Source organism: Schistocerca nitens, chromosome 7 (assembly GCF_023898315.1).
Source record: "Schistocerca nitens isolate TAMUIC-IGC-003100 chromosome 7, iqSchNite1.1, whole genome shotgun sequence".
NCBI classification, from domain to species: domain Eukaryota; kingdom Metazoa; phylum Arthropoda; class Insecta; order Orthoptera; family Acrididae; genus Schistocerca; species Schistocerca nitens.
This window is the reverse complement of record NC_064620.1, coordinates 226,753,321-226,762,222: the sequence shown is the minus strand read 5'-3', so window position 1 is coordinate 226,762,222 and position 8,902 is coordinate 226,753,321.

Sequence of the window (8,902 nt, the reverse complement as noted above, 5' to 3'; positions counted from 1 at the left end):
ATATCAGCACACACTCCGCTGCAGAGTGAAAAACTCATTCTGGAAACTTCCCCCAGGCTGTGGCTAAGCCATGTCTCCGCAAAATCCTTTCTTTCAGGAGTGCTAGTTCTGCAAGGTTCGCAGGAGAGCTTCTGTAAAGTTTGGAAGGTAGGAGACGAGGTACTGGCAGAAGTACAGCTGTGAGGACGGGGCGTGAGTCGTGCTTGGGTAGCTCAGTTGGTAGAGCACTAGCCCGCGAAAGGCAAAGGTCCCGAGTCTCGGTCCGGCACACAGTTTTAATCTGCCAGGAAGTTTAATATCAGCGCACACTCCGCTGCAGAGTGAAGATCTCATTATGTCAAGCCCTTTTTGGGCGGTTGTGTGATCATAGGTCCCTTTAGGCAGACGAACGTGCAGGGGGCGGCGGACTGAGCGTCACCAGATTTGGAGGACCGAATTTTACATGATATTGAGACGAACCCTACTACAAGCTCCTGGCAGGTGACCAGCCAAAATGGTGTAAGCCAAAGTACGATTATGTATATCCTGTATGACAACCGCTTCTATCCCTATCACTCGTAATCCCATGGAGGCCAGTCTGAACATCTGATGTGCCATGGATGCAATGCATCTCTGTACTGTATTACAGGACGATTTGCTGTCGTTCCATGCACACTGTCCATTTCTGGGCAGATGTTCATAGGTCCTATTTTTCCTCCATTTCCAAGTCAGGAATCCGTCCCTGTAGTTTGCCGGTTTTGTTCACCCTGTATAAAAATTAAAACCCAAACAACCGTCCTTCATCCTCTCGTCCAGGAATAAAGGATTAAATTCCCAGACCGTGTTATGTGCATAATAAATCTTCGTATTATAAGACTGTATGTGACTTTCATATACACATAACATATATAGGGTGTTACAAAAAGGTACGGCCAAACTTTCAGGAAACATAGGTTCAAATGGCTCTGAGCACTATGGGACTTAACATCTGTAGTCATCAGTCCGCTAGAACTTAGAACTACTTAAACCTAACTAACCTAAGGACATCACACACATCCATGCCCGAGGCAGGATTCGAACCTGCGACCGTAGCGGTCACGCGGTTCCAGACTGAAGCGCCTAGAACCGCACGGCTACTGCGGCCGGCCAGGAAACATTCCTCACACACAAATAAAGAAAAGATGTTATGTGGACATGTGTCCGGAAACGCTTAATTTCCATGTTAGTGCTCATTTTAGTTTCGTCAGTATGTACTGTACTTCCTCGATTCACCGCCACGATTTCATACGGGATACTCTACCCGTGCTGCTAGAACATGTGCCTTTACAAGTACGACACAACATATGGTTCACGCACGATGGAGCTCCTGCACATTTCAGTCGAAGTGTTCGTACGCTGTCCGCAGCTCGTGGTCGTGCAGTAGCGTTCTCGCTTCCCACGCTCGGGTTCGATTCCCGGCGGTATCAGGGATTTTCTCTGCCTCGTTATGACTGGGTGTTGTGTGCTGTCCTTAGGTTAGTTAGGTTTAAGTAGTTCTAAGTTCTAGGGGACTGATGACCATAGATGTTAAGTCCCATAGTGCTCAGAGCCATTTGAACCATTTTTGTTCGTACTCTTCTCAACAACAGATTCGGTGACCGATGGATTGGTAGAGGCGGACCAATTCCATGGCCTCCACGCTCTCCTGTCAACCTCAACCCTCTTGACTTTCATTTATGGGGGCGTTTGAAAGCTCTTGTCTACGCAACCCCGGTAAGCGATGTCAAAGTTAGCGTAAGGAGGGCTATGCGAGAAGCGTTCAGTGAATTCGAAAGTAAAATTCTATGTACCGACTTGACAGAAAATCCTAGGAAGTTCTGGTCTTACGTTAAATCAGTAAGTGGCTCGAAACAGCATATCCAGACACTCCGGGACGATGATGGCATTGAAACAGAGGATGACACGCGTAAAGCTGAAATACGAAACACCTTTTTCCAAAGCTGTTTCACAGAGGAAGACCGCACTGCAGTTCCTTCTCTAAATCCTCGCACAAACGGAAAAATGGCTGACATCGAAATAAGTGTCCAAGGAATAGAAAAGCAACTGGAATCACTCAACAGAGGAAAGTCCACTGGACCTGACGGGATACCAATTCGATTCTACACAGAGTACGCGAAAGAACTTGCCCCCCTTCTAACAGCCGTGTACCGCAAGTCTCTAGAGGAACGGAGGGTTCCAAATGATTGGAAAAGAGCACAGGTAGTCCCAGTCTTCAAGAAGGGTCGTCGAGCAGATGCGCAAAAGTATAGACCTATATCTCTGACGTCGATCTGTTGTAGAATTTTAGAACATGTTTTTTGCTCGAGTATCATGTCGTTTTTGGAAACCCAGAATCTGCTATGTAGGAATCAACATGGATTCCGGAAACAGCGATCGTGTGAGACCCAACTCGCGTTATTTGTTCATGAGACCCAGAAAATATTAGATACAGGCTCCCAGGTAGATGCTATTTTTCTTGACTTCCGGAAGGCGTTCGATACAGTTCCGCACTGTCGCCTGATAAACAAAGTAAGAGCCTACGGAATATCAGACCAGCTGTGTGGCTGGATTGAAGAGTTTTTAGCAAACAGAACACAGCATGTTGTTATCAATGGAGAGACGTCTACAGACGTTAAAGTAACCTCTGGCGTGCCACAGGGGAGTGTTATGGGACCATTGCTTTTCACAATATATATAAATGACCTAGTAGATAGTGTCGGAAGTTCCATGCGGCTTTTCGCGGATGATGCTGTAGTATACAGAGAAGTTGCAGCATTAGAAAATTGTAGCGAAATGCAGGAAGATCTGCAGCGGATAGGCACTTGGTGCAGGGAGTGGCAACTGTCCCTTAACATAGACAAATGTAATGTATTGCGAATACATAGAAAGAAGGATCCTTTATTGTATGATTATATGATAGCGGAACAAACACTGGTAGCAGTTACTTCTGTAAAATATCTGGGAGTATGCGTGCGGAACGATTTGAAGTGGAATGATCATATAAAATTAATTGTTGGTAAGGCGGGTACCAGGTTGAGATTCATTGGGAGAGTGCTTAGAAAATGTAGTCCAGCAACAAAGGAGGTGGCTTACAAAACACTCGTTCGACCTATACTTGAGTATTGCTCATCAGTGTGGGATCCGTACCAGATCGGGTTGACGGAGGAGATAGAGAAGATCCAAAGAAGAGCGGCGCGTTTCATCACAGGGTTATTTGGTAACCGTGATAGCGTTACGGAGATGTTTAATAAACTCAAGTGGCAGACTCTGCAAGAGAGGCGCTCTGCATCGCGGTGTAGCTTGCTCGCCAGGTTTCGAGAGGGTGCGTTTCTGGATGAGGTATCGAATATATTGATTCCCCCTACTTATACCTCCCGAGGGGATCACGAATGTAAAATTAGAGAGATTAGAGCGCGCACGGAGGCTTTCAGACAGTCGTTCTTCCCGCGAACCATACGCGACTGGAACAGGAAAGGGAGGTAATGACAGTGGCACGTAAAGTGCCCTCCGCCACACACCGTTGGGTGGCTTGCGGAGTATAAATGTAGATGTAGATGTACCAAATGTAGAGACTCTTCGTGCTCGTATTGTGGACAGCTGTGATACAATACGCCATTCTCCAGGGCTGCATCAGCGATTCCATGCAACTGCAGTGGCAGGTGCTGCAAGAGAGCCATTCTGCACCACAGTGTCGTTTGCTGTTGTTAAAGTTCTGAGAGCATAAGTTCCTTGGAGAAACAACAAATACAGGGTGATTCAAAAAAAATACCACAACTTTAAAAATGTGTATTTAGTGAAAGAAACATAATATAACCTTCTGTTATACATCATTACAAAGAGTATTTAAAAAGGTTTTTTTTTTCACTCAAAAACAAGTTCAGAGCTGTTCAATATGGCCCCCTCCAGACACTCGAGCAATATCAACCCGATACTCCAACTCGTTCCACACTCTCTGTAGCATATCAGGTGTAACAGTTTGGATAGCTGCTGTTATTTCTCGTTTCAAATCATCAATGGTGGCTGGTAGAGGTGGCCGAAACACCATATCCTTAACATACCCCCATAAGAAAAAATCGCAGGGGGTACGATCAGGGCTTCTTGGAGGCCAGTGATGAAGTGCTCTGTCACGGGCTGCCTATCCATCGCCTCGGGTAGTTGACGTTCAGGTAGTTACGGACAGATAAGTGCCAATGTGGTGGCGCTCCATCCTGCTGAAATATGAATTGTTGTGCTTCTTGTTCGAGCTGAGGGAACAGCCAACAAATGCTTGCTGGATGCGTGCTACATTTTCATCACTCGTTCTCGGCCGTCCAGAACTTTTCCCTTTGCACAAACACCCATCCTCTGTAAACTGTTTATACCAACGTTTAATACACCACCTATCAGGAGGTTTAACACCATACTTCGTTCGAAATGCACGCTGAACAACTGTCGTCGATTCACTTCTGCCGTACTCAATAACACAAAAAGCTTTCTGTTGAGCGGTCGCCATCTTAGCATCAACTGACGCTGACGCCTAGTCAACAGCGCCTCAAGCGAACAAATGTACAACTAAATGAAACTTTATAGCTCCCTTAATTCGCCGACAGATAGTGCTTAGCTCTGCCTTTTGTCGTTGCAGAGTTTCAAATTCCTAAAGTTTTGGTATTCTTTTTGAATCACCCTGTATAATGCTTCCTCACAAAATCAGCAAAAAGGTAAAATCTGATTCGAGTCCACACCGAGACATACCAGCAATCATACTTCCAGTGAACTATTTGCGGCTGCAACAGGAAACCAGGTATGTAGCAGTGGTACACAAAGTACCCTTCACCATCCACTGTTATGTGGGTTGTGGAATATAGATGCAGATATAGATGTAGACCATGTCATAAAGCAACATCTATGAGGCAATGGTTTGTGGACACTCATTCCTGAAATGAACTGGCCTGTCCAGATTCTCTACCTGACGGAACACCTCAGGGACGAGTTTGGACATTGTCGTCAATCCAGACAGACCACGGTGCCCAACATTACTTTCCTTTGTTTTGGCTCTTGAGAAAGAATAGGCTACTATTCCTCCACAGACATTCAGATACCGCACTGAATGTGTCCTCATCAGAATAATAAAAACTGCAACAAATTGTAACCTTATATTCTCTAGGCATTTATCTAGACATGCCATCTGTCCGTTTTCAAAAGTCTTTATCCATCATCGAGAAACACCCCAAAAACAGTTTTTGGGTACTAAAACCGAGCCGCAGAATCCAAAACGGCTATGCATACCAAATGGTTGTAATTTTTGCGATATATTCGTAAGATCCCGACCTCAAACAGTCTTGGAAATTTTCTTGATATCTTCATACGTTTCCGAGATACAGAGTTTCAAAATTACCCACCTTTGTACATGTAAACTACATAGTTAAAGTCCGGTGTTCGGCGAAAACTTAGTTTATAAGTGAGTAGCACTGAGAAACACGCTGTGCAGTGTCTTCCTTACATTCAGAAGGGTTATGGGAACCCCACATTATAGTACTGAAGAACATGCAAAATTTTTGTGCACATTAAACCTGATTTGATGTGTAAAATTTCTTTTGCGTTACTGATATATCAGTTTCACATGTGCTCACTAAAAAAAAATTTACTGACCCATACAGTTCTTTTCATATGAGTGACATGCACTGTTGGGGCATGGAAAAAAGGGAACCAGCAGGCAAACGCACAACACAAAAAAGGGTGGACCGATAAGTACCCGACCCAACAAAGAAAACACAAATTTTGGAATATGTATTTATTTTTCAACATAATCTCCTTTTAGCTGTATACACTTTTCCCAGCGATGATCAGTAAGTTCGGTACCCTTTTTATTATGAGAACTGAACTCCTCAAAATAGCCCTTAACTGCCGACATCACGTTTCATTTGTTGAAAATCTTCGACCACCGAGCCATTTTTTCAAGTTTGGGAACAAAAAATAATCAGAGGGGGCCAAATCTGGCGAATAGGGTGCATGAGGTAGCAATTCAAACTTTAATTCATTAATTTTGGCCATTGAAATAACGGACATGTGAGCTGGTTCATTGTCCTTAAGAAACAATACTTTCTTCTTGGTCAAATGCGACCGTTTTTGCTTGTTTTCTTCGCCCAAAAGTTGCAATAAGTTCGCATAATACTCGTTGAGTTTTCCTTTTACAAAGTAGTCAATGAAAATTATACCACGCGCATCCCAAAAAAACGACACCATGACCTTGGCTGCACATGAAACGGTATCGCCTTCTTTGGAGTCTGTTCTCCAATTTTCCCATTGTTTTGATTGTTCTTTTGTCTCTGGAGTGAAGTGGTGGACCCATGTTTCATCTACGGTTACTAAACAGCGCAAAAAAATCAGCTTTGTTGCTGTGAAACTTTGTTAAACACTCCATTGAAACATCTTCATGATACTGTTTTTGCTGCTGGTTGTACACAACCAATGAGAGTGTGCCAGGCAGACGATATGTTTGGAAGTAAATGTCATTTTAACATTTTCACATCAGGATAGAAGCGAAATCCACTAGGGGGGAAACAGACAATGCTGAAAATAGTGTCACAACAGGCTAAGCAAACGAAAGAGGCAGTGAAGATAAAAATTAACACAAATAATATCTTTCTGTATATTTCTCTTTTGTAATGGATCATTTTTTCTTTCATTCTTTTCTTTTTATACATGTAAGCTATATAAGGCCAAATGATAAGTAACGAATTGCTTTACACTAGAGATAATGTAAAAAAAAAAAAAAAAAAAAAAAAAAAAAAAAAAAAAAAAAAAAAAAAAAAAAAAAAAAAGAGAGAGAGAAGAGATACAGAAATTAATACTTCACTTGCGTTTCTGCAAGTGGCTGCAGGCCAACATATGACTAGCTCCACCGAACCAGTATTGTTGAAGAATGTGTATTCCAACCGTATATTAAAAATTTTATAATATTTATTAGGAAGACCAAGTTCGTTTATATATATTTACGCCAATTACACCTGTCTGTTCACTTCGCGCCCGCACCAAGAATCCTGCATCAGAAGGTTCAAAGCAGACAAGAAGAACTTGCGTGAGTAGTGATCCAGAATCAGCAGCATCATAAGCAGTGCTACACACAATGGAATTAATGTGAACACGCATGCAAACTTAAATGATGAATATTGATCTTACATGTATTGACATTTAAGGTCGGACACATGTCCCAATTTCTTTCAATTCTTTCTAATTAATTTTCTTAAATTATTCAAGCAGCAATTATTAATCAGTTTCCATTACTTTGCCTGCCCCCCCCCCCCCCCCCATACACCACTATTCACTTTGTATTATCAAAATTTAGACAATGAATGGCATAAATTTGGAATAGGTGTAATGTTAACTTAGGCAGATCCCTTACTTTAACAGTTTGTAATCTTTATTTTTTGGCATATGTTTAAGAATAAATTTTTCCTATAGGACCCCTTAAAAAAGGGGGTGGGTTGTCTTTTAGTCTGGTAAATATGATAATACGTCCTTCTTCAGGGAGAGGGAGAGAGAAAAATCTACACTCAGTTTGGTAAAGTAGTTTTCTTGTGCTAGTGAAAGAAGGAAGATTTGGTTTTAATGTTCTGTCACAATTAACTCGTTACAGAATGAGCTCAGATGTGGAAGGAATACATTTGTGATCTTTTCAAAGAAATACTGGCATTTTCCAAAAGCAATATACGGAAACACCCAAATCCGCACAGCTGGCAAAGGATTCGAACTGTCACCCACATAATGTGAATCCAGTGTCTAAAACTCTACACTACCTCATTTCACGTGTCATGATGCTTATGATGGACATATGTATATCAACCTGAATTGTCATTCCCACAAATATTTTGAACCTCAAGGCACTGTAAAATAAAAATAGGCAAAACTGTGCAAGAATTCAGACATTTAATTTTGCAATATACAAAACAAACTTAAGAAAATGCATTAGATCTAAAGTATAATCACAACATTTACTGTTGTAAACGTTTTCTACTTACCGTGCGGAATCACTTAAAACATGTCAACTGTGATATTCTCAATGTTGTCAATCACATTCACTTTCGCCTTTAAGTCAATGGGAATTAAGACCATGACTAAACATACAACTGCATGCTGATAACTCATTTTGTCAGAAGTCTCATTTTCAGTGAAATGCAAATTCTTATTGGTGATGTGAAATAAAATAGAAAACAGCACCTGAAGTCCCCTTACAGCAACAACAGGGCCACAATTTTCACTCTGTTGTGATTATTCTAATTCATTACAACACACATTCCTCTCCCTCTCCAAGACCTTGTGTAATAATATTGCTTGCTACATCAACTGTGAGGAATACATAATAATTTCCCTTACACAATCTCAAACTTTTTGGAAGTTAAAGGTGTATTTGAAGGACTATGTAGAATTTTCTACAGTTCTTCGGTTATGAACTACTGTACTGAATGATCTTTTTTTTGCGTTATCTGTAACCAGATTGGATTTTTCTTCACGGACTTAAAATCAACAAGCCCTTGCCATAACTGTCGAGATACTGCTTAAGTTTTATTTCTATGGCAATACCCTAACATAGGTACAATCAAGAATTAATGAAAGTACACACCATAGTTTCTCTCTCTCAAGTCTGCTAAATCTCCAGCAGCCAGCATCATAGTTTGAGCAATGAAGACATGTTTAAATCTGTCATTTTATCACAGACTTTCTCTGAGAAGGAAGCCCACTAATCACTATGTGGTACAAATTTGCCAACACACCATGTGATACAAATTGTAGGTATAGTACCAGTGATGTGCAAGGTATACATGGCTCACTCCTGAGCACCACTCTCCTCCCTGCAGTTGTCACCAACCCCCTTCAACCCCACATCCTTCACACCATTATACAATTCTACAAAAACAAATTAAAACTG